Genomic DNA, 26,044 nt, shown 5'->3' with positions numbered 1-26,044 from the left:
TAGTTATCGGTTTGTTAAGTGAACAATATTCTGAACGAATTCTTTTACATTGTGATGTTCTAGAAAAGTGCAATAACAAAACTATAGTTAAACTGTTCAACGAAGCTATGGGTATCCTGTGGCCAAAGGGTATTATGTACGATAATGTGTTATTCTTTATTAGCGATGCTGCCCCTTATATGGTCAAAGCTGGACAAGCATTATCTGTTGTATATCCTAAATTGACTCATTTTACTTGTGTGGCGCATGCATTTCATCGTGTGGCAGAAGTGGTCAGAGACAATTTCCCTAAAGTAGATTTGTTGATTTCATCAGTGAAAAAAGTATTTCTCAAAGCTCCCAGTAGAGTTAACGTGTTGAAAGAAATGTACCCTGAAATTCCATTGCCACCAAAGCCAATTTTAACTAGATGGGGTACATGGCTAGAAGCAGTTGAATATTATGCCGAACATATAGACTCTGTTAACAATGTTCTCCTTGCATTGGACTCTGAAGATGCAGTCTCAATTGATACTGCGAAAACAGTTACCTGTGACGTAAGTGTGAAGAATGACTTAGCTCACATTCAGCATACATTTTCATGCATCATAAAAACGCTCAAAAGTCTCCAAAATAGGCACCTTTCACTATCTGAAAGTTTTGAAATTATAAATAGTACTGTGGAACAACTGAATCGTGGTAGAGGTAAAGTTGCAGATGCAGTAAGAGCTAAGGTGGACACTGTACTTTCAAAAAACCCTGGATATGAAGAACTACAAAAGGTTGTTGCTGTGATGAGTGGTGAATCAACAGTGAAGATTAACTTGGACTTATCCCCAGCAGACATTGTGAAATTGAATTATGTACCAGTTACTTCTTGTGACGTCGAACGCTCTTTTAGTCAGTATAAATCTATCCTCAGAGACAATAGAAGAAGATTCACTTTTCAGCACTTGAAAGAAATGTTTGTAACCTATTGTTATGGTAACAGACAATAAAAATTGTGTTTTGTTGAAACTACATTGGAAGATATATTTTTTGTTTAGTTTGATTAAAATGTACCAATATTTAACGTACATAGTCATTTTTTTATAATTTTAAGTCCATATTTAATTCCATATTTTGGTAAAAATCCATATTTAATTCCATATTTTGGTAAAAATAACTACATATATATTTACATATTTCATATATTTTTAGTCCATATAAATCCGTTCCCTGCTTATTTGGCACATTGAAACTTCTCTAAAAAACATAAAAATAAGAACAGTAACCTACATAGAACAAAACATTCAATACTGGCTGTCTGCTTTGCAATATCTAAACATGGTACACGTCTGAACATGAATAAGCCATCCTGTTCTGAATACAATTTTCACATTTAATAAAAAATTCTCACTTCTTGTAACTTCTGAAAATTATAACAAAGAAAGCCTGATATTATAGAAATATATTATATAAAAAATCTGTCACGAAAAAAACTGTGCCTAATGAATGAATCCTGATTACAGCGAGTGAACCGTAATACATTTCAGGGAGTTATTCTTTGAGATAATTCAAACAAAAAAGTTTAATACAATTTGCTCGTTTGTGCTTCCTTTTCGAGATAAAAATTGTTTTATATGAAATATTTCATAGCGTGTTTTGGAAAAGTCATTGATTTAATTCCCAATATGCTCAGTCAATTTAACAAAGCAGTGTATTGTGATAAATAAACGATTGAAAGAATTTTAGGTTTGTTCTTGAAATGTAGAAAAAATTCATCCGAACAAATGTAACTTGTCAGGACAAAAATAAATTCTTTCAGTCATTTATTATCACAATACACTGCTTTGTTAAATTGACTGAGCATATTGGAAATTAAATCAATGGCTTTCCCAAAACATGCTATGAAATGTTTTATATAATAGTAATATGCGTTACAAGAGCGGTATGTTGAAGTTTTCATGTTCGAGGAAAAGTTTGAAAAAGCGAAACGTAGTTGAGCTTTTTTAATTTCCGAGAATTGAAAGAAAACATACCGCTCGTGTATCGTACATTATTTTGTGCGAAGATCGTTTATTACATACCTGAAAGAGGAATTTCTAATTAGTTGCAATGAAATCTCCATCTTGATTTCTGTTCAATGACGGCAAATTTGCAAAACAAAAATATCTATCTTCAACATTGTTGCTTTAAAATGTTTTCTGTGTTTACTATACTCCAGCAGGCCGTAATATACGTCTGTCTTCCCCCCCCCCCCCAGTCTATAAATATTGTTGATTTTTTCACGGCTTCCTTAATGTTACTTGCATCACGAATGCAGTAACTTTAGTGGAGTTGTATAGTTTACTTAATTTTTGCAAATATTTAAAAACAATAATTAACAGTGCAATTTAGGTGAAATTGCAGTGGTAAGTTTCCAATTCATAATTATTACTATATTGAACGTCTCTAAAAATAATATGTTAAAAGCCTAAAGCAGTAAAATCAATATGTCACTTAAGCGGTAAGAAGAGAGAAATTGTTATGTGTGTTAGGTTGGGAATACTGAATGTGGAATTTTAGACTTTCCGCGGATTGGTTTTGTGCGGAAACCAAGCAAATACGCACGATCTCGCACAAAATAATTTTTATTCCGAAAAGGAAGTAAAAACGAGCAAAATTGTATGGAACTTTTTTGTTTAAAATATCTCAAAGAATAACCCCCTGAAATGAATGGCATTACTTATGGTTCATCCTTTAAATTTGAATTGAGGACAAAAAACTGCCCTGGAGTAAGGAAGTCATTCAGTTTTCTTGTAGAAAATCATGTTAACCAGTTTTATCAGAATCTGACCACCCATGCCCATCAGTACAGTTTTCAGTATCTCTTGCTTCTACCGTAGTTTATTACAATCCCAGGTTGTTTTATGCGAACGTGTACGGAAGAATGAAGTTTCTAGTGTACCAAGGGAGCAGGGCGTATCTTTACATTATGGACAAGACAGCTCCGTCCTATCGGCTGCTTAAGTGATAGATTGTCTCCAATGCTCGTCAGCGAGACCCCAACACTAAAATTTTATAATATTGATCCCACGGAGGAATATCAAAGTAAGTTGGGGCGTAAGATTTGACCCTGCTAACGCGGCCCAAGTTCGATCCCTGGCTAGGTTGTGATGAAATTTGTGGTGGACAAAGCACACATTGCATACCGTTTTCTAGGGGCACTTCTGTTCCCCTCTCCACTTCCCCCTAATTTCATCTGTAATGTAGAATAGTTAAAGCTTGACTGATGCTGATAGAGGAAAGGCTTGGGGTTTGTCGGTCTCCTAGTCTGAGGCAGGATGACTCGCTGTCATCATCGGGTTCATGAATGTCACCCAGGTCAAAAATAAATTCCCCATAAAAAGAATATCCAGAGATTCCTTTGTGACATAATTAATTAATCTACTGGTACGTAAATGCATGTGTTAACAACTAAAAAAAATGCCACCTGCCGGACCTTGGCATTCGTCGCATGCAGGGTGTTTAAAAATTTGTAAAATCTTTCGTGGGGTTGAAGGCCAGAACATATGGAGACGTTTGAGATAGGGAATGCATGTTCACCGATGCCGACTTCCAGAGCTATGTCTTGTAAAAGTTCTAACCCTTACAGGTAGGCAAGTTGCTTGAATTTAAAGGCCCTTTTGGTACCCGAAGATTGTAAAATGTTTCGTGGGGTTGAAGGCCAGGACACATGGAGGGAATGTATCGTTCCATGAGCTCAGCGTGCACTACACCTCAGGCTAAGTCTGGTGACAACAGAGGAGCCTGGCACGGTCGTAAGATGTGAGCCTCAAAACGAACGTAAGGGTCGCTGTGCATGAAGGAGGAACGACCAATGACGACGCGTTTAATGTGCACTGGCAACACAGATTACAACTCTGGGTAACAGACGATGCGTATTTATTACCCCTACTGTTGCTTGACGCTATAGCCTACTAAAACAACTCAAATGTACCTGATCCTCGTCTACAGTACAATGTTGCTTGCTTGTTGTTTCCTGCACGGACAAAGCAATTTGCCTACCTGCAGGGGTTAGCACTTTTACAATGACGTAGCTCTGGAAGGAGGCATCGGCGGAGTTGCATTCCCTATCTTAAACGGCTCCAAATGCCCTGCCCTAGAATCGCTTTGAGCTTACTATCCATTCTTCGATAATTCCACAATTTCGGTCGTCACTTTAATTTTATGTTTAAATAGTACTTTGGACAGAATTTTCGAACTTCATTGAAAGGGCAAGTTATAAATCAAATTTGAAGGCTGTAGCTCAAGTTTAAGGTTAGACTAGATTAGAACGGGTTTTCCTTCTGTGCGGTGACTGCTCTGAAAATTAAGTTGTGCAACGGAGATGGAGTAGGCCTACAGTTATGGAACTGATTTCATATCCGAACAAGAAAAACAAAAATAATCTTCCTATTGTGGAGTCTGGTGCATTTATACAATTGTTACAACTCTGTGTTTGTTTTAAATGTGCGGAAATGCAGAAGAGCGCACCAGCCAACTTAAAAGTTGAAGCATTATTACTTGCAGTATCTCTGTTGTTACGCCATTCTGACCTTATAACAACTGTATACAGTTCTTTATTTGTAGCACTCTCGGGACGAAATTACGATCATCCTTAAAGTTTAACGATACTTCTTCATTCTGCAGATCCAACGACATGTAATGACTGTGCGGTGAGGTTAGCAAATAATGTATTAAGAATAAACGTGCTTCCTACTGCAGCCAGCTGCACACTTTCAAGTCTTGTAGGCTACTGTATCTGACTAAGAATTGCGAAGACAACAAAATAGTTGTTATGTTGTTTACAATTTATTTAAATTAGATATGTAGTAAATGGTAAAATACCTGGAGCAGATGTGTATCATGGTAGCATTTGGAAATTAATCTGGAAATCTGCTACGAAAATACTGATTACAGTTCCAGATGTGGACAATACACGAGGGGAAGGTGACAAATGGGAACTTTTTGTGCGACAGAAGCACACAAATTTGGAAATTTCACAATATTTGCTTAGTTACTATTGATGAGACATGAACCAGAGATGTTGTTGTTGTTTAGTCAACTGTCCGAAGACAGGTCTGAACCTCACAAGTGATACCAAATAGCACCACTTATGAGGCAACTAGGCCAGGAGATAATGGGATAGGTTGGCCAGTTCCTTCCCCCCCCCCCATTGCATACATCGCTGACTAGCCACATATTACACTAGTCAGACTTCAGATGTATACAAACAATTGTTCTTCCTCTGACACAGATCGTCAAGTGAGATGTACTGCATCAGTTAGAACCTCTATCAGAGGATAACCAGAGATGTAGTGGCAGAATTTAGTATGGAAATAGCCGACAAAAAGTTAAAGAATGAGCCGTCTGCAGGATAATATGCAAGGGCGAACTTTTGTTCATTTAACGCCTAGAGGTAAGATAGCAAATAGTAAAAGTTACTCTAAACTGTAGCCGAAAATCAAGTCGAAAAGCAGTGGAAAACCTGTGATTTTGCTTTAGGAAAATATCAGACCTCACATATTGAATGATCGCCGATTTCCACGTTGCATCACTAGTTAAGGTGGATTTACGGTACGTGAAGAACCAACTTCGTCGAACCACAGATCTCATGCCTGCCATGACGCGTTGGCGTGACCGGATTGCAGTGCGCATCCTGCAAGTGTTGAAGGTCATAATGCAGTCAGAGTCTCTGACATCAGCAAAGAACACTGATGAGTAATAGCTACGTTAAGCTAGATATCTATATATGTAATTTCACATGTTTTACTCGCATCGTTACATCGCTGAATTTAAATTTCAATTAGAATGTGAATTTAAAATATTTATTGAATATATGTTTTCAACATCTTCTTTATTAAAATCCATTACTTTTGTGTTTGTTTTATGAGATGTTCTTATAATGTTAGTTTAGTATTTTTGTAATAATTTCTTCCTTCTTTGTATTAGACGAGTATTCTTCCTTCTTTCGACGTGCTTTTGAACATTGAATATATTTTTGGAGATTGAATTTAATTTTAATTTTGATATCATTATTAAAACAGATAGTGAATTGTCTGTTATGCAATTGAGTGATAGCCTGTTAACTCTTTGGGAAATCTGGCAGGGTTTTGACGCGCTCTGTATGCAGATTTTCGTATCAACTAGAGTCGCGGCCTTGTAGAATACTGGTCTGGTAGTTTTGGTAGAATGTGTAAATCGGGTAGAATTGGTAGCACAGGTCAGAATAGAAACTGGGACGTATGTATAGAAATCGAAATTCTTTTTGTTAAGGTTTACAGATTAACTTATAACAGCTAACAGAAGGATACTCATATGTGTAAGGTATCAAACGGGTATCTAGCTACAAGTTCCAGACGTGTGGAAAGATTTTGTGTTACTTCTCTTAACCACAGATATTTTCCCTTATTAAAAATAGATTTTTCTGAAATAGGATGTTTCTGGAACTCGTAAATGTCAAGAAGTTCCCTGAGTGATTCTATATCATGAGTTATTATAGGAGAAAGCACACAATAGCTTAATTATACAATTAATCTTCAATTTAATTTAATTAGAAATTATATATCAACGTTAAATATTTATTTGTTAGCAATTTGCTTTGGTTGTGACAGAAGTGTTCGATTATGTCATTTTCATTGTTAGATTGGAGTTCATTTCTTTTTCAGTCTCAGCTATATAATTTGATTTAATGTTAAAATTAACTTTAGTGAAATTTTGAATTTATAGTTCAGTTCATTTTCAAGTAATAACGTGAGTGTTCAGTTACCACAGCATTCTGACCTAGGTCGCATTCACTTGACCACTGAGGAGCTCTCGCCTACAGCCACTTAGCTTCTAGATCTTTACGAGTGAAGTATTAAAATTTAATAGTAGCTACGAAGAAATCGTATGTTAAAGAATCTGCTTATTATATCGTTCGTCATTTTCAACAGCATTGTACTTCCAATGGACCTCATATTATAATCAAAATTTATCATCACATCAATCTATGTAAATAATTATTTATTAACAATTATTTTTGTTCATTGAGGAGCCCAATCTAGGCTGCCCTCAATTCAGTGCCATGTATTGTATTTATATTTTATTTAGAAATGATCTGTATAGCGCTAAATGCGCTGATCGATCAATAAATTATTAAAAAAAAAGATTACATCGCCTGTTGTTTCTGCAACTAGCAGAGCCATGGTGTATCTAAGGTTGCATTACACCCTACGAATGCCGTATTCTACAGTAGTCTGCCGCAGCTTTATCGAAACCTCTCTCGGTGTTGATGTGATTAACATGGTCGGCAGTGCAACTCGTCTTCAATTTTTCGTTTCGCAGCAGATCGTGTCATTTCCAAAGACATTTCTTTGTTCGTCATCATGCACATGTTCTCCTTTTACACAACATTAGAATAAGCTCTTTCACTATAGAATACAAAATTACATTATTTTCTGATTAGTACAACGAATTTCACATCCTCATATTTCATCTTACCACTTTCAGAGGGACTCGGTTTGAATCCATCATACCCAAGACACACACTACCACGTTTGGTTGCCTATTTCCATACCCATACACAGACTGCTGACAGTTTGGAAGTAGCAAGTACACTAACCACTAACCTACCCAAATAATCTATCGATAATCGCTCCAAACGAAAGCCACCGGCATAGCTCGGTCGGTTAAGGCGCTTGCCTGCCGATCAGGAGTTGCGCTCGGGCGCGGGTTCGATTCCCGCTTGGGCTGATTACCTGGTTGGGTTTTTTCCGAGGTTTTTCCCAACCGTAAGGCAAATGTCAGGTAATCTATGGCGAATACTCGGCCTCATCTCGCCAAATATCATCTCACTATCACAAATTTCATCGACGCTAAATAACCTCGTAGTTGATACAGCGTCGTTAAATAACCAAGTAAAACAAAAAAAAAAGCTCCAAACGCACGATTCTGTTACAATGCAATTACAACTATTGTATCGTAATATATTATGGTATAAGATTTATTTATTTTGAAGAGCGTGAAATGATGTTTTAATAACTTTACATCGTACTTAGTTGCTTAACCTCTTTTTAGGCCAAAAAATGCGAGATTTGATAATTTGTAAAAATTGTATTAAAAGCGTGTGGAAAACAGACGCGAGCAGTTGCAGCGTCCCGTTAGTTGGTTCTGGTGATTTACTGTGCACCTATGTAGTCGTTGGTCTGAACGACCCTCTTGATGGACGACAACACGAAATCGGTAACCTGTTCACTTTGCATTGTACAAGGTCTGTGGCGGACCTACGCAAATCGACGAATGATGGCCTACGGCAGTTTTGTGATGCCTCCAAAAAATCTATTTGGAGATTTAAAGGGAATACAGTTTTCAGCAGAACTGATTTTTGATCATATTCAGTGATGGATCTTGTTAGAGCTCAGCTGCGTTTACTTCAAGCAATCTATGAAAACTTCCTTCTTGAGATTTAGACTCGAGTATTGTGCTACCAAAGAAGCGCACACTCCTGGCATCCCATGGTTTAGACTGTCGGTCCAAGATGTTTCTTGAAACGGTATTTTAATTTGTTCACGTTTCCCGATTTTTGTGAACTTGCTGGAATATTTTTCGTTTATCCCAGATTTTTCAGGCATAGAGTTTAACAGGAATGTATTCATCGGAGTGTCTTCTCTTGGCTTGCAAACCTTGCGTACCTGCCTGATATTTTTAGTTTTTTTTTTATTCCAATCTTCAGAGGTCAAGTTTAATTGTCTTCGCCTCGAGGACAGACTGAAGCAATGATAAACATATTATTAAACTCGTGGCCTAGCTGAGTTATCAATCCAGAATTCGACTCATTTTCCATTCCCAGTGACTTTCTAGCATCACGTGATGTTGAACTCTCGCCCGATATCTTTGGAAATTTGATATTAGAGTGAAGGGAATGGAAAAATTGTGCGAAAAATCTCTCCTTAGTGACAAGTAGGCCTAATAGTTTACCCATCAAAAGGAAGAGGTGCTCTTAGAATTATTAGAATTACCTTCTGCTTCGATCTTTAAAATATTGTTTCCTATAATTGCGTTCACCACCCATTTGTCCCGAAATTTCCCGGATTACAGTACAACACTTAATGCCATTTGCATCAGGATAGCCTACTTGTGTAAGAATAGGCCTACAGTTTCTATTGTGTCTTTCTTGAGTAACAAAGTTGAGGTAGACTTGTGACTAGAGTATCTACGAGTATGACTTCGCAAAGCAAAATTAACCATCTCACTGATAACCTTATGATAAGTCTAAAAAACTGGTTTCATTTTTCATACCAAAGACATGATATAACGTAAAATAAATGTGTAATTTTATAGTTTCAGATTATATTGAAAACTAAAACGAACTTTAATAACGCTGTCAATTAAGTTTAATTCACAACATTATGTAAATGTTCGATGAGTAGAATATGATTACGGGCCGTATTCATAGACATTTTTAGCGCGGGCTTCCGGTGGATGATCAGCGTTTTTCGTATTCATAAACCAGTGTTAGCGATAGGGTATGATTTGAATTCTGTACTAGTAACCAGTGGATAGCCGGGGCTAGCTTAGTACGCTCGTAGTGCGTGCTGCAAAATGTCTATGAATACCACCCTACCAGACTAAATTACGGTATATTAAATATTTAGGGGTCCGCCAAAATGAAATAGCTTTAAGGGGTCCGAGACACTCAAAAGGGTGGAAACCGCTCGTCTGTCTGCCTACCTGAGTGCATGAGTTCTGCTAAACTACTGGACGGATTTTGTTCATTTTTAGTAGGCCTACCTACTAGTCTGTGTGGGAAGAAATGCACCAGTGGCGTAGCATGAAATTTTGAGTAGGGGAAGCTAACTCAAGTTGTCTTTCATGCAATATGAGAAAACGTATTACAAAGATACAGTCTTAAAATAAATAGTAGTCGACTTCAAGTCAGCAGTCGAAGATTGGTTGGAACATCGTAAGTAACACCAATAAGGCATGACCTCAAATGATACGTAGTAAAATATGATTTCACGGTTTACACATATCTCTAACAAATAGACACGTATACGTATAAGATTAGCTCACTCCCTGTCATACTTAGAGAAATCACAATATTAGTATCATTACGTAAGTATGCGTCTGTCTTTTGGTTGTGTCCTTCATTCACAGCAAGGGAGTCGGTCATTTGTTTTTTAAATCACACTTTTGTTCGTAAGTCAGTTTTGATAATAGAATTGTCCTAAAAAAAATTCAAGTAAATTAGTGTCAGGAACTGTTATTTCGCTCATTATTTATTATATTAGCCACAATGCACACTAACACTTCAACTGAACACAACTGACGAAAAGGGATAACGCGGAAACTACTTATTTTAAATGTTAAATCTAGCTTCTTTGCGAGCCTTGCGACTAGGGTAGCTTAGGAAGGGATGGAAAATCTGCGGGGTGGATTACACAGAAGAAACCGGTCTGCTTGGAAGCTGGTGTGTGCAGGCTTCTTGTTTACTGCTGCATCACAAATCATCCTGAGCTGCCGCATCACAATATTTAACGCGTAAATATAAATTCTATTAAAATTAATAAATAATTTTCTTCATAAACTGCAGGTTTATTATGAAATTATTATTAACTGGGGAAGCTAAGCTTTTTAGCTTACATTGACGCTACGCCACTGAAATGCACATAGTGAAAGAAAATAATAGATCTTTGTTTGTAATCCAAGACACACGATGAGTATCCAGCTCCAGTCAACTTCATTGGTGATTCATTGTATCAAATAGAATACCGACAATTAATTAAACATAGCGTACTGACTGAAAAATATTTTCGCGAAAGAAATTTTGTACAGAGTTTCTTTTTTGTACTTTTCGTTACTAATTGAGTAAAAGTAGCTGTTTAGTTTCTCCTGATACAGACTGGTCGTAGGGGAAGGCCACTTATTTTTAAAGGATTCCTCTCAGTTGTATGTCGCTTCGTGAACCTGTGGAGCAATGTTTTCAATGAAAAGGGAGGAATATTCTTCGAGCTCCATTGTAAACTACTTACAAGTGAAGTCCTGCGTTTAGACACCTGGAGTCTCCAAGCAAACCGCAGCAGTGTAGGTACTGTACAGCTCTGCGGCATCCAACCGTACTTACGCAGTTCGGTGAACATGAGAAAACAAAACAAAGCTAGACTCTTGAGATCAGTGCTCTAATAGAAGAATTTGATAGTGAGCACTTCTTTAGAAAAGAAGAAAAATTGTACGAGTAGTTTATCAGAAACAAGGATATATTTTTCATTTGAAACACTTAAAATGTTTACAGTCATTCACTGTAATGTGTAGAGACTCGTGAAGTACGGTGCGCAGTCAATATAATTCTATTTATTTTAAGTTTGTACTGAAATTTATGTTTTTATTGTTAATTAACCATACCCGTGCGCTTCGCTGCACTTGTTAGAAATAAATATAAAGTAATTACATAACTAAATAGGGCATTTGGTCCAGGGAACATCCGTCTTTGATAGAAAGATAAATCGTTTAATATAGTCACCTGCGTAACTCAGTCGGCTATGGCGCTTGTCTGCCGATCCGGAATTGCGTTCGGGCGCGGGTTCGATTCCCGCTTGGGCTGATTACCTGATTGGGTTTTTTTTCTAGGTTTTCCCCAATCATAAGGCAAATGTCAGGTAATCTATCACGAATCCTTGGCCTCATCCCGCCAAATATCATCTCGCTATCACCAATTCCATCGACGCTAAATAACTTCGTAGTTGATACAGCGTCGTTAAAGAACCAAGTAAAAATATCGTTTAATATGTGTTACTTAATTGAAATTGTATTAAAATAATTAAAATACGATCCGTTTTTGGTGCAATGTTAACATTTTGCTAAATTAGTCTTGACTGCATTCTTTAATAAATCACTCCAAATTAATATAAATATAGAGTGCATTGTGTACGAAGATAATTTTTTATATTAACCTCACTGTGCATCTTCTTTCTTTGTTTAGTTTATTTAACACGCAGTGGTCATGTCCCGTGTTTAGAATGTGTGGGTATATCTGTAGGCCGTTTTTACTCTTGTTGAGTTCCTGTTTCTATAGTGTGTTGTAGATGGCTTGTGTTCACGTAATTAATTATAGCTTTTTGATTAATGTTTATCGTATTGGTAAGTCAGGCGGTAATGAATCATGGCATGTAAATTTCCAATCTGACATTTGCCTTTATGACTCCGCGTCTGTGGAATAACGGCTAGCGCGTCTTGCCGCGAAACCAGGTGGTCCGGGTTCGATTCCCGGTCGGGGAAAGTTACCTGGTTGAGGCTTTTTCCGGGCTTTTCCCTCAATCTAATGTGAGCAAATGCTGGGTAACTTTCGGTGCTGGACCCCGTACTCATTTCACCGGCATTATCACTTTCATCTCATTCAGACGCTAAATCACCTAAGATGTTTATAAAGTGTCGTAAAATAACCTACTAAAACTAAAATAAAGAAATAAACTAAAGGAAACCATGAAAAGCCCCAGTCAGATTGGTCGGCCACAGAGTTTGAACCAGTGAACTCCCGAATGCGAGTCTCAGATTCTACCGTCTGAGCCAACTCGCTCGGTTGTGCATCATTGTTTGTGTAAATAAAAAAAATGAAAATAAACTTGGTAGCCTACATAAATATTATTTTAAGAGACACAGGAAACGAATATGAGTAAATTATGAGCGCAGGAACGCCATTTCGTGATACTTTTTAAAATAACTCAGCTCCAGTGAGCTCAATGGTAAAATACTTATTTTCACTCTATATGTGCTGTATTTTTGGTCCAGTAAAAATACTCATCCTTACGACAAAACTCTTAAAAATACTATTATGTTCTGTGGACAAAACGAAACTGAAGTGTATAAAATAGAATGTTTTATGTGGACCAAATAAAGATCAAATAATCAAGTTATGCAATATTTCGACAGAATATCAAGTTTTCTGTGCGTGACGATATATTTTAATCTTACCTCAGAACTCATATGTAGCATTACATCCATCTACAGTAACTAAAATTTTCAAATAGTAAAGAAATGATCCAAATCTGTCAATTAGCTTCTGAGATTACTTAATGCAAACACACAAACATTCTCCGTGCATTAATATTGATAAACATTTATATTATATTCCCATCATAGACTAGAAATATATCCACATAAAAACAGTGTTAAATGAATAATATTCTGTTTGTTATGTGCAAGGCCGCCTTAAATATACGGAGTCATTTGTTTTCATTTCATTATAGTCTTAGTCTAAGGTGACGGTGACAAAATGTTTTGTTATTTTAAAACTCTTGTATCTAGTTACATATCAACGCCATACCCGGCCCCGGAACAATTTTTCCTTGAAATTATTCAATCCTTTAAAAAGTTTGCAAAGAATAAAAACTTACAGGAAATCATTTTTAAAGACACTTTTGTTATGTAACATTTTTCAACTGTAAAGCGAATGTGAGGTAATTCCATGGCGAACTCTCGTTAAATACCTCACTATCGTTGTTAGGTAAGAACGCAGTTGATAAGTCGATAAAGAAGCTATCGGATCCGTTCCCCTGGACTGGTGAAGTATGCAGCCTGCTATACAGCATAGGAAGTAAAAGTGGTATTCCCACAATACAGAGTGGAATTAATACAGGGACATCATTTTATTTTTACCAACATTTTTAATATTAACCTGGCTATATCTTTGGATTGACGATTGAAAACCGAAAACACCGTTTGCTACCCCCTCCCACGACTGGAGTTCGATGATATTGCTTAAAATACAAACAGATCACTTTACTAGGTACAGGAGGGAAGAAAAGTAGTTCATCCATTTACGTAAACTAGAAAATATCACGCTTTTGAGTTTGATAATTTTCATTGGGTTTTTGTTTAATCAAAATACAGTACAGTATTAACAATGAGTGTTTTTACTCACGAACTGAGCTATCCATGCGGACGTATTCATTATACAGTGTATATTATACTGTCTACAGCACATTAGCGTACACTATAGAGAATTAAGTTAAATTGAAAAATAATCATAATATGGATATTTAAACACATTTTTGAAAATGGTGGCCGTTCATTTCGATACAGGCTTCAGTTCTAATTTGCATATTATCGCACTATAGACTATTGAGTATTGTACGTAATTCCAATTAGCAGTTTCGTCCTTCGTACGAGTAACTCATGTTGAAATAATTCTGTACTTATTCTATAAAAGGGTACCTTACTTACTGGCTTTTAAGAAACCCGGAGGTTCATTGCCGCCCTCACATAAGCCCGCCATTGGTCCCTATCCTGAGCAAGATTAATCCATTCTCTATCATCATATCCCACCTCCCTCAAATCCATTTTAATATTATCCTCCCATCTACGTCTCGGCCTTCCCAAAGGTCTTTTTCCCTCCGGCCTCCCAACTAACACTTTATATGCATTTCTGGATTCGCCCATATAAAAGGGTACCTTACGTACTGTAAATTGAATCTTCACTTCTGCCCGACCCGCACAGATAAAATTACTCTGACATGCTATCTACTGTCCGTCCAAGTGGTTATGTAGCAGGGTCGTAGAAAGGAAATCACGTGACGGTTAATTACTTAACGAGGCCTTTTTATTTAAGTTATTTTAAAGTTGTATAATATTACGTAGACGTCCAATTCCTAACAGAAATTAATGTTCTCAGAAAATAACTAAGGCAGCCCAGCCACTAGCCTTTATAGAGAGGCGAATAGAAGCAGGTGGGGGAAACCGGGATGCGACATAGGCAAATGGACGACAGTACCTGCGCGAAAATAATTCAATATTGAAAGCTCTTTCGTCACTGGAAAACGCGAACATATTTTTGGAACGTACTGTTTACTATGACCGTAAGGCTACTATGACTGTATATGCGGTCTTGGATCTGTGTGCAGGACGGTTGAACTTCATTAGTAGAACGGGTGGGAGTGAAGTACATTCAAAAACTCAGGTACAATAAAAATTTAAGTAAAAATAAAATGATGTGTCTGTATAACTGAGCACATTTTAACAGCTTTTTTCCTGGGCAGAGTACAACAAAAAATTCTAATATTATATTAGTCTGAAATGAATACTTTCCTCAGAAAAATTAATTTTCCCTCAAATGTTAACACTGTAAGCACTATCCGCACGATTCTGGTTGTCACTCTGATCATTAACCCCTTTGCAGTTCTTAAATAATTAGTAGTAGTAGTATTTATTCCATATTTATAAACCCTATTTTACATATAGTATATTAGGGTTATATTTTAAACTAATCATAACAAATTGAAACTTACAGACTACCATACAATAAATATACACTTGTAAGAGTGTAACATATATAAATTAATTAGATTAATGCCTTGAAATTACAGTCGAAAAACATAGAGAATTTAACATGAATAGCATGTTGCACTTATAGATAATATTATGACACTTAGCTAATATACACACATACACACACACATACATACATACATACATACATACATACATACATATATACATACATACATACATAAATACATGCATACTTACGTATGTAGAGACATAACATATAGATACATACGGTGAATAAACATTAATTTGATTGAAGGCTTGAAATTATAATCGAAATACCTAGAGAATTTAACATGAATAGACATGTTGAACTTGTAGATCATATTAAGACATTTCGCTAAAATATGTACATTTGTAGACATAATATAACAACATGTAGACATATATTTATAAATATACACATGCATACATACATACATACATACATACATACATACATACATACATACACTCACACACAGATACATATATATATTATATATATATATATATATATATATATATATATACACAGCAAGATGTACGTCAGTAACAGATAATTGGAAAGGGTGAACAATATTAAATACCTTGGACATTCATTATCACTTACACATGACTATGATATACAAAATAAATTTACCAAATTTATAAAAACATAATGCATAATAAATACAATTTTAAAACCATCATTTATTTAGAGTTATACACGAATCGCAGTTAAAAAGAACTCTTGCCCGACAGTTTTAATCGCTGCCGAGATGGACTTCATGAGACACAAAATGGAACCACGAAAGAAATAATGATATCCTGAAATAACTCAAAGTCGAATCAATATTACAATATGTTAATCATTTCAAAAGGATGGATAGAACACTGATACCGAAACAAATCCTGCAGTACGCTCCTCGTGAAAGAAAATTTGTTGGTCGCCCTGCTAAGAGTTGGACTGACGTGAGACCTTAACAGACCATCTAGTCTAATACATGTTTTGGATAATAATAAATTGCATATTAAAGAAAAGGATTGACAGGTATTATTACCTGTCATTATAAAGTGTGGGAACCCTGCTGGAGTTGTAAGGGACGGAATCAGGTGTATACGTAGGTGAGCCGGCGATGCACTGTTGCCAAACTACGCAGACTTTAAGCCTAATTTCCTAAGTAACCCTACAAAACACATAATAGGTTTCTCATAGCTATATTTTAATGTAGACCTATTCTATTGGATTTTGAATGTTATTTATTCTCCATCTCCGAACGTAATTGTTGCGTTAACCATGTCTAATGAGTAAAGTTCTTATAATTTGCTTGTGCATATTTTATTAAAAGCAAGAAGTTGTGACAATATGAACATGAACTGTCGTCTGTTCAGACGGCTTGGGCGGGGAATCGCACCGAGTCGCTGGAGGCGGTGAGCAGAACGGCCTCGGGGAGATTTCAATATCTTCGCTACCCGCTACCATCTTATTCGCCACACAGCGATGTTTCTTGGTTTTATCTTAGTTCTCCAAAATGAAGAAATGAACAAGAAGCAGATTATACACGTGCTTGCCAAGTCATCGACTTTTCCAGTTTAGTACTGACACGATCTGTGTTTGATTTGTGCGTACGACTACGTATCATAAAGTCGGCTAGGTTTCGAACTGACAGGTCTCTCAAAGGTATCTGTGTTGTGTTAATTCAGGACGGGGTAATGGCGAACCGGGGCGTAAGATTTAATTTTCATCATAAACGAAGTGATCATTGTATAAGCAGTGAACTACTACGGCGTCACGTAGGTCCGTTCATCCATCGCGCTGGTTCGAGTCCCCGTGGGGAAAGAACTTTCTCATGAAATGTCAGCCAGTGTATGGGACTAATGCCCACCCCGCATCGTGAAGAATGTAGAAAACTACGATAGATAGCGGAATCCAGTTTAGGAAACCAGAGATCATCGTGTTGACTACACGTTAGCCCCTTACTAGCTGGATAATCGTTAACCTCTATACCTACTCATGCATCGAGTTCTGTGTAGTTGTGAAGTCCTTGGCCTGGTATAAGTATTTGAAAATGTGCGCACAGTGAAAGTTATGTTAAGTGAAGGGAAGACATAATGCTTAATAATATGTCCAGCCCAGATTGAATACACAGAGTTTATGTTCACCGTAATTTTTAATGTGCTTTTTGAAAATGATTTCTTGCCGAAAAATATATTACATATCCAATCTGGGTTACGCATGTTAACCATTGTGCTTTCCCTTCACATAACACAACAGATTATCCCCCCATCACTAGCGAAATAACGCTGAGCGCACCTATAACTGCACACACAGCGAGAGTAGAGTTCGCACATCGAGAGAGGAAATGCCCTCTCCGCCCAAGCCGTACTTCACCCCAGCCTATTTTGAACTACTGCGATAGGAGGTGGAGAGTGATTGCGGCTAAAGAAGAAAAGGGATTACCCCGAGGAAATCTATGCAACGTCTGTTTTGACCACCATAAATTTTATCACGACCAGACCGGGAATCGAACTCGGGCCATCCGGATTGAAGATCATCGCGTGTGCTGAGCCACAGATGCGGCTTACGAATTTGGTTGTGAGGGTATTCCTCTCCATTGCTCAGAGCTGCTGGGAAGTTAATCTGATTTCACTCGATGCATTCATCGTCGTCGTTGCATGTGAAAGTGGATAACATCATATTTTGGTCTCAGTTAATTCCGACCTCATCTTCGCTCACAAAGGTGCACATTTCAATAACCTGAAGAATAAGCGCGTTCCATCCTCTTTGCGGTCTGTAATTAAAATAAATCCCGGTCTCCCGGCCCGGCCCGCCCCCATATCCATATGGAGCAGTTTGCGGTCCTTTGCGCCATTTTCGAAAGGTGGGGCCGTCGCCATGCCGACAAGAGCTCTTCGATGCGCATTTGTTTTGTGATCAATATTTTGGAGTCCCCAGTGCGATACTCGTAACTGTAATTGCAGGTGACGACAACTGCGAAGTACGCCTACTTACGTCGATATTTTTGTTTTCAACCGTAACTTTACAGACTTTTTTTATTGGTTTTGAATCGGCTCTGAGAAATGCACAGAAGGTGTGAAGTCAGTACATAGTTTTCGCAATGTACTGACTTCACACTTTCTGTGAATTTTCTGTGAAAGTTCTCTTAAGTGCAAGATAAAATTATTATTTTGTAAATTTAGTTTTTAACGAGATCCCATTTTTCTCTCGTGAGATGCAAAGTTTCCCAATGAAGGCGAGGAGCGTATAGAAACAACTTGAATTCCCAGAATTCATTGACGCGGTCTCCAACAAGAGTAGATATTGGATGATTTTCGGTGAGTACAATCATATTTGATTTGACAAACAGAAGAAGAACTCGGAGTTAGTAGATACCCTGAAAAGTTTGGGGTACCCAATAACTGCATAGAAAGATTTTGAATGTTATAATTCCTATGCGTAAATTGTGCCAAAATGTCCTGTTTCGTTTCCACGTTATGTTCTGTTGTAGTTCCTATCCCAAAGCGATAGAATTTGCGAACTATGTCGTAGAAAATTACCTCGACTAAGGGTGTAAATTTCCACCAAAAATATGGACCAAAGCGACCACAAGTGCTTGCGAGTCCTTTCACGCTCATGGAAGTTTATTCTCCTCGTCCAAATTTATTCTTTCTTCGACATATTACGACAGAAAGTTACATAAATATCAAGCGCAAATATAAGAGACAGAAAAGAAAATGCAAACCGTTTCTTGATAAGTACAAAAATTCTTCTGCTCACAGAATGGGTGTGGTACAACTAGCATGCCACAATAATTCGCGGCTTACGTACTTTCCATTCTGACTAACGGCTGTGAAGAATTTATGAGTTGTGTGAAACCAAACGATATTTAACCACATCAGGCTAGTCCTAAGTCTAAGTGGGAAGGTATAACATTTTGTTTGGTTGGTTTTGTCGGAATTTACTTATGGTCTTAATAAATAGCGAACAATTTGTGGCGGTATTTACGGGAGTTCACCCACACCCGACAAACAGGAATAATATAAAATAACATATAGATCGAGTTATTGCAGCTCATACGAGACGGTGCAGAGACTCACTTGCTAGAATTGAATTTATAAATTACATAATATGCTATATACAGTGTATTTAGTTTTGTAAGCGTCATGTCGTAATGCATGCGTCCGATTTATTTGCAACGTCCGTAGATGTGACCGTATCACACCTTCACTAAATATGCTGTCCTGGGCCCGTCTCAAAGAGCGAAAAACTATTCACTCTCTCACTTTACTCTTCAATATTCTTCAAACCTCTAACCCTAGCTACCTAGCTTCTCGTTTTCAACATTTGTCCTTATATCACGAAATAGATACTCGCTCACAACACCATATCACACTCTCCAGTCCTAAACACAGAACATCCTTCTACTCTTCATCTTTCACCGTCTCTGCAGCTCATCTCTGGAACTCTCTACCACACAGCATGTCAGAGACTGTCGGACATTGTCTAGTTTCAAAAATAAATTAAAATTGCACTTTTTTAATTAGATTCCTTTCAGTTATAAGCCCTTTTCTCTGCCATAGTTGTGTAAAAATATAGGCTATGTATTTCTTTTTCCTTCTTTTCCCCTTTTTGTTCTCTTTATCATAGTTTTTTATCGTGAATTTTATTTAATTTTCGTATTTCTTTTCTTTTTATTATTCTTATTATTATTTAAATGTTATGTTTTATTTAACGACGCTCGCAACTGCAGAGGTTATATCAGCGTCGCCGGATGTGCCGGAATTTTGTCCCACAGGAGTTCTTTTACATGCCAGTAAATCTACTGACATGAGCCTGTCGCATTTAAGCACACTTAAATGCCATCGACCTGGCCCGGGATCGAACCCGCAACCTTGGGCATAGAAGGCCAGCGCTATACCAACTTGCCAACCAGGTCGACTCTTATTATTATTATTATTATTATTATTATTATTATTATTATTATTTTATTACATTCCATTTTGATATGTTCTTCCTTACGTTTTTCCATATTAACCATTTGTACTAAATGAGTTGCTTTCACTATATTCCAATGTATTTTACTTTCTTTTTTTTCTATTATGGTATTATTTTCATGTTGTTTAGTGTCGATTTTATTATGCTATTATTATTATTATTATTATTATTATTATTATTATTATTATTATTATTATTATTATTATTATTATTATTATTGTAATATGTTAGTATTCTGTTCTTTAACTTTTTGTTAAATTTTAACTGCTTGTATACTTTGTGACCTGGTAGAGTGTAAGAGAAGGGGCCTTAACTCTGCCAGTATAAATAAATAAATAAATAATAATAATAATAATAATAATAATAATGTCTATATGCTGTGACTGGACTATTCTACTTGCGTTTTTTCTTAAATATACAATTCATAACTAAATTTAACCTTTCAGATTTCTCAACACGATCTGCCGAAAGCGATCGTGAACGTTGTTGTTAGGAAGTGAATTTTTACTGTTGTCGAAGGGGATATAAATTGCTACGTCATCGATCTTGGTCTATTGTTACTTTACTGGCAGAGTGCGTTGTGTTCTGAATTTTTCCCCAAACTTAGTCTTCTCTGCGGTCTTTCTGTGGAGTCAAAATGCAGCAGCGTTCAGGACAGTAAAGCTGCCCCTTCTACCAGATCTTCATGACTCACTTCTATTATTTATGTTAGAATTTGTTTATCATTTGAAGACTGGACATAAAAAAATGTTGTAAGTGCCAATATTGTTGAAAATTGTCTTTTCAAAAAAATAAAAAAGAGTCTATGTCCCTGATTCAATCCACTAAGAAAAATTATAAGTCCCATTGTAATATTTTTAGCCCGTACTTCTCCCATAGACGTGCAAATCGTATATTACATTACTAGTGGCACAAGTGTTTTCTAGGGTTTGTCTCTCTGGCATTCACATCCTTTTTATATCTAGTCTTCATTTTACTGCGATGCGATATTGTTGCTTTCTTGTGACTGAACTTATCCGTGAAATGACTCACAAAGATGGCTGTGGCAGAAAACTGACCCCTATGCCTACACGCACCAGGTAACGTGGAGCGGATTTGCTTGTTAATAGGAAATACTGTATTTTGTTACTTGCTGACACCGATGCTCTGGTAAGCTCGGAACGGCACGAAGCGGATGCATATTGGCATTAGCTCCTTGTTGCGGACTGTCTGTTTAAGCCTGGTCCACAATAAACCGGGAACGGAAACGAGAACGAGAACGGAAATATTGTTAAAATAAATGTATTTAAATAGTCCACATTTATTTTAACATTATTTCCGTTCTCGTTCTCGTTGTCGTTTCCGTTCTCGGTTTATTGTGAATCAGCCTTGAGTTGAGCTTCCGTCGATGACTGAGGGCCTGTACGGGCGCCCGGCCTTTATTGTTTAATTTGCCAGGTATATATCCCTTTTGCTTCCTGTGTTAAAAACCTTGGAGTTTACTTTTATACGCATTTAAACTGGAATAACCAAGTAACCCATATTACCAAAAAAGTGCTTTCCATACTACATTCCTTACACAGCATTTGAAAATTCCTTCCGCTATCACTCAAGAAAATGCTAATGAAAACACTTGTAATGCCCCACTTCGATTATTGTGATTCTCTACTGACTGACCTCAATGTCAACCAGTCGCAAAGATTACAATATGTTCATGTGTTCATAATTCTTGTGTTCGCTTCGTCTGCGATGTCCGTCGCGCTGACCACATTACCCCATCCTTCCAAACTCTGAACTGGCTACGGCTTAACGAACGTAGAAATTTTCATTCCCTTGTTCTCCTTTTCCAAGTCCTTCACACCTCTACAACTACCTACCTTGCCTCCCGTTTCAGTTACCTGTCATCATATCATAATCTCTTCACACGCACGCAAAATAGCCGCATACTAGCCATACCAACACATAAGACATCATCGTATTCATCATCATACACAATCTCGCTCTCGCGCTTGTGGAATACCCTACCCAGTGACATCAGAGACTGTCGGAATTTAGTAGCGTTCAAAAGCAAGCTTATTAAGCATTTTCTTACCGCGTAGAGTAGGTTTAATTTGTACTTAATCAATAAAAGAAATGCTTCTCTCTTCTTAACTTTTACAAAAAATTGTCTAGCTTTTATTAATCAGTTAATCTTTTAGTACTTTGATTTTTATTGTAGGCCTATCTGTAAATTTAATATTAATTGTAATTATAATTGTAATTGTATTCTTAATATTGTAGTTGTAATCCCCTGGTAGAGGGGAAGAGAAGGCCTGATGGCCTTATCTCTACCAGGTTAAATAAATAAATAAAATAAATATTTTAAACGTTCTGTGATCGCAGCTGCATGGACTACATTTCCCATGTGTGTTGACTTTGTTACACTATATCGGGGAGAGATAATCAGCACAGAATGTTACTCTTAAAAATTAATGCTGTGGTTACGTATCGAGAAATGTTTTGTCTCTAGTGAGAAGAAAACGTGCGAGCGCTCCTGGCTGTGTCACCCCAAAACGTACAATAATTAGCGTCTATCAAAGAGAAAACGAATGGTCTTATATAATAGATTTCTTCCATCCTTGATGTTTCGAGTTCATATTATAGGCCTACCCTGGATACATAATTTAAAAGACAAGACACTATAATGCGTAAGAAGTACGCTGTTGCGATGACATCCATGTCGCAGTATGTGAGTTGTGTTACGTACTTCAACTACGTTTTAACCAGTCAACACTAAAGTATGATGCACCTGCCTTTACTTTAGATACATAATTATATTACGAGGAAATAAATTCGCAACTCCATATCGGCGTTCATGTTCATTTCCGCCCTAATTTGTGATGCATCATTTTCGTCGCTGCTAGAGCTGCCGTCCATTTTGTAACACTTTGAATTCTGCAACTTACAATTGAGCGCAGCATTGGTGTTGTTAGATGGTGACAGACTGTGTAGTTGAAAGAAAACGTCTTGCGAGTTTTTTTCGTGATAAGATTGAAAAAATTAATATTTTTGGATTTCTGTTTAGTGTCAGTTTTATTGAATCTGAGTTTCGTACAATATGATAAAGATTTCAGAACCGAAATACTGTAATTCGTCACGTCAGTTATATTGAATTTGAATTTCGTGCAGTAAATTTGATGAAGATTTCAGAACCGAAATACTGTAATTCGTCACGTCAGTTATATTGAATTTGAATTTCGTGCAATAAATTTGATGAAGATTTAAGAACCGAAATACTGTAATTCGTCACGTCAGTTATATTGAATTTGAATTTCGTGCAATAAATTTGATGATTTCAGAACCGAAATACTGTAATTCGTCACGTCAGTTATATTGAATTTGAATTTCGTGCAATAAATTTGATGAAGATTTCAGAACCGAAATACTGTAATTCGTCACGTCAGTTATATTGAATTTGAATTTCGTGCAATAAATTTGATGAAGATTTCAGAACCGAAATACTGTAATTCGTCACGTCAGTTATATTGAATTTGAATTTCGTGCAATAAATTTGATGAAGATTTAAGAACCGAAATACTGTAATTCGTCACGTCAGTTATATTGAATGTGAATTTCGTGCAATAAATTTGATGAAGATTTCAGAACCGAAATACTGTAATTCGTCACGTCAGTTATATTGAATTTGAATTTCGTGCAATAAATTTGATGAAGATTTCAGAACCGAAATACTGTAATTCGTCACGTCAGTTATATTGAATTTGAATTTCGTGCAATAAATTTGATGAAGATTTCAGAACCGAAATACTGTAATTCGTCACGTCAGTTATATTGAATTTGAATTTCGTGCAATAAATTTGATGAAGATTTCAGAACCGAAATACTGTAATTCGTCACGTAAGTTATATTGAATTTGAATTTCGTGCAATAAATTTGATGAAGATTTCAGAATTGAAATACTATAATTCATCATATCAGTTTTATGTCAGTTTTATTGAATTTGAGTTTCGTGCAATAAATTTTATGAATATTTCAGAGCTGAAGTACTATAATTCGTCATGTCAGATTGACAACGCTGCTATGCATTTTAATTATTTTAATGTAATTAAGTTCACCCTCGGAAAAAAATGGTTACAAAGGGAAGGAAAAAAAAACATAAACAAAGTGAAGATTCTTTTTTGATAGGAATATTGAATAATTCTGTTGTAAAATGTAGTTTCCGTGCCGGTTTCATCTTGCATCTGCGTTGCTAAGTAAAGTGCTGTGTGCGCTCCACAAATTGCAAATCCGTCTGTATCCCGAGATCCCCGCAGAATGTAACAGGATTTTCCCGACTAGAAATTCTCTTTGAGATTGTAGCGGATAAACATCTGTTGGTCCGTTCGCTGCAGACAACTTCAGAAAAATCACCGGACACGCGAGATATATCGCCCTATCAACTGCTGTACTTGCTGCGTACCGCGAGGAGACGGAGATTCAAGTAGCGGAGAGAAACTGCGAATATAATATAATTATACAAACAGTATTGAATGAACCGTTCTACTTCAGCGTCGAGCATCGGACAAGGCAGCAGATTTCACACGATTTTACGCTTCCGCAAGCTTGTCGCCGCAGTTAGCTTTCTGTCACGATCAAACCAGAGTGAGGGAAAAGACACAAACATAAATTTAATTTCATGCTGAAAAAATTTAGCTATTTTTCGTTGAGTTTTCTGTGAGCCACGAAAAAGTTAATTAACAGCTAAAAAAGGAAAAGTTAATTAACAGCTAAAAAAGGTAAGATTCGTAATGTCTTGTTTTAAAAACCACAAAAATCCTTGAGACTCGCTCGCTATAAAACAGTGGAGGCAAAATCTGAAAAGTAAAACTTTTAAAGTAAATGTGTGGAGAGGGAGGCAGGCAGGTACGGGGGCGCCGCGGCGCTGTACTTACGCTCTGATGCTGCAGTCGAGACCGGACACTCGCGCCGGCCGCCGCGTGCGCCCTTATATAATGGGGCGCCACCCCCAGGCGCCCTCCGCGCAGGGCTGCGCCGCGCTGGCTAAGCTCCTCCGTCCGCCCCCGCAGAACTTCTGCAGTTGATAAAGCATCGTCATTGGATCCACCAAATAATGTCCATTATTGTCTTCGTCGTCGTCATCATCATCATCATCATCATCATCATCATCATCATCATCATCAGAGCCGGTTTTCATTCTTATTAGCGATGAACGCTGTGATTTAGAAGCTAGGCAAGTGACTGGTTTAAAACAGTAAATTTGTTCCGAAATTTCGCGATAATTAAAACTTTTTGCGAAAAACCTCCTTTTTTTGCGATAAAAGCTGCAAAAGAATGGGGAGACAAATTATATGGTACTGTATGCCGTGAAAGGTTGTAACTTACGAATTGGTGGTTTTGAGTTACGAACTCCATGTGAATATAAAATTATTCTTCTTCAGATGGTATAAAGTTCATATGTTTAGCCTCTTCCATAATGATGTATAGCGACAGATTTTCAGTCCAACATAATGATATTAGTCCTATTTCAAACTTTGCTTTTGTTCTACTGAAGACTTGCAATTTATTAGGCCTACTTATGTCCTTTTCACGCGTACCATACAATGGAGCATTAGGGATTCTTTATTCTCTTTAATGGCTTACAGAATCATTTGTGACTGGATTTTTGTACAAAACTGAGTTAAGAAACAATAAGGCTCATTTAAAAAGGACATATTATTATTATTATTATTATTATTATTATTATTATTATTATCATCATCATCATTATCATCATCATCATCATCGGTTGTTCTTTATGGTTGTAAAACTTGGACTCTCACTTTGAGAGAG

The 26,044-nt window shown here is 36.8% G+C and overlaps 1 protein-coding gene across 1 annotated transcript in view; it reads right to left on the bottom strand.

Moving 5' to 3' along the window:
• LOC138705709 (uncharacterized) overlaps positions 1-25,279 on the bottom strand; it is a 100,660-nt gene extending 75,381 nt beyond the window's left edge. Inside the window, exon 1 of the mRNA XM_069834281.1 lies at positions 25,147-25,279. The gene's annotated coding sequence lies outside the window, so the exon portion shown is untranslated. The remainder of the gene's footprint in view (positions 1-25,146) is intronic.
• Positions 25,280-26,044: the final 765 nt, after the last annotated feature.

This window comes from Periplaneta americana, chromosome 9, assembly GCF_040183065.1.
Source record: "Periplaneta americana isolate PAMFEO1 chromosome 9, P.americana_PAMFEO1_priV1, whole genome shotgun sequence".
In the NCBI taxonomy this organism is placed as follows: Eukaryota; Metazoa; Arthropoda; class Insecta; order Blattodea; family Blattidae; genus Periplaneta; species Periplaneta americana.
The sequence above is the reverse complement of the archived record's forward strand: the minus strand, read 5'-3'. Positions and strand labels throughout refer to the sequence as shown.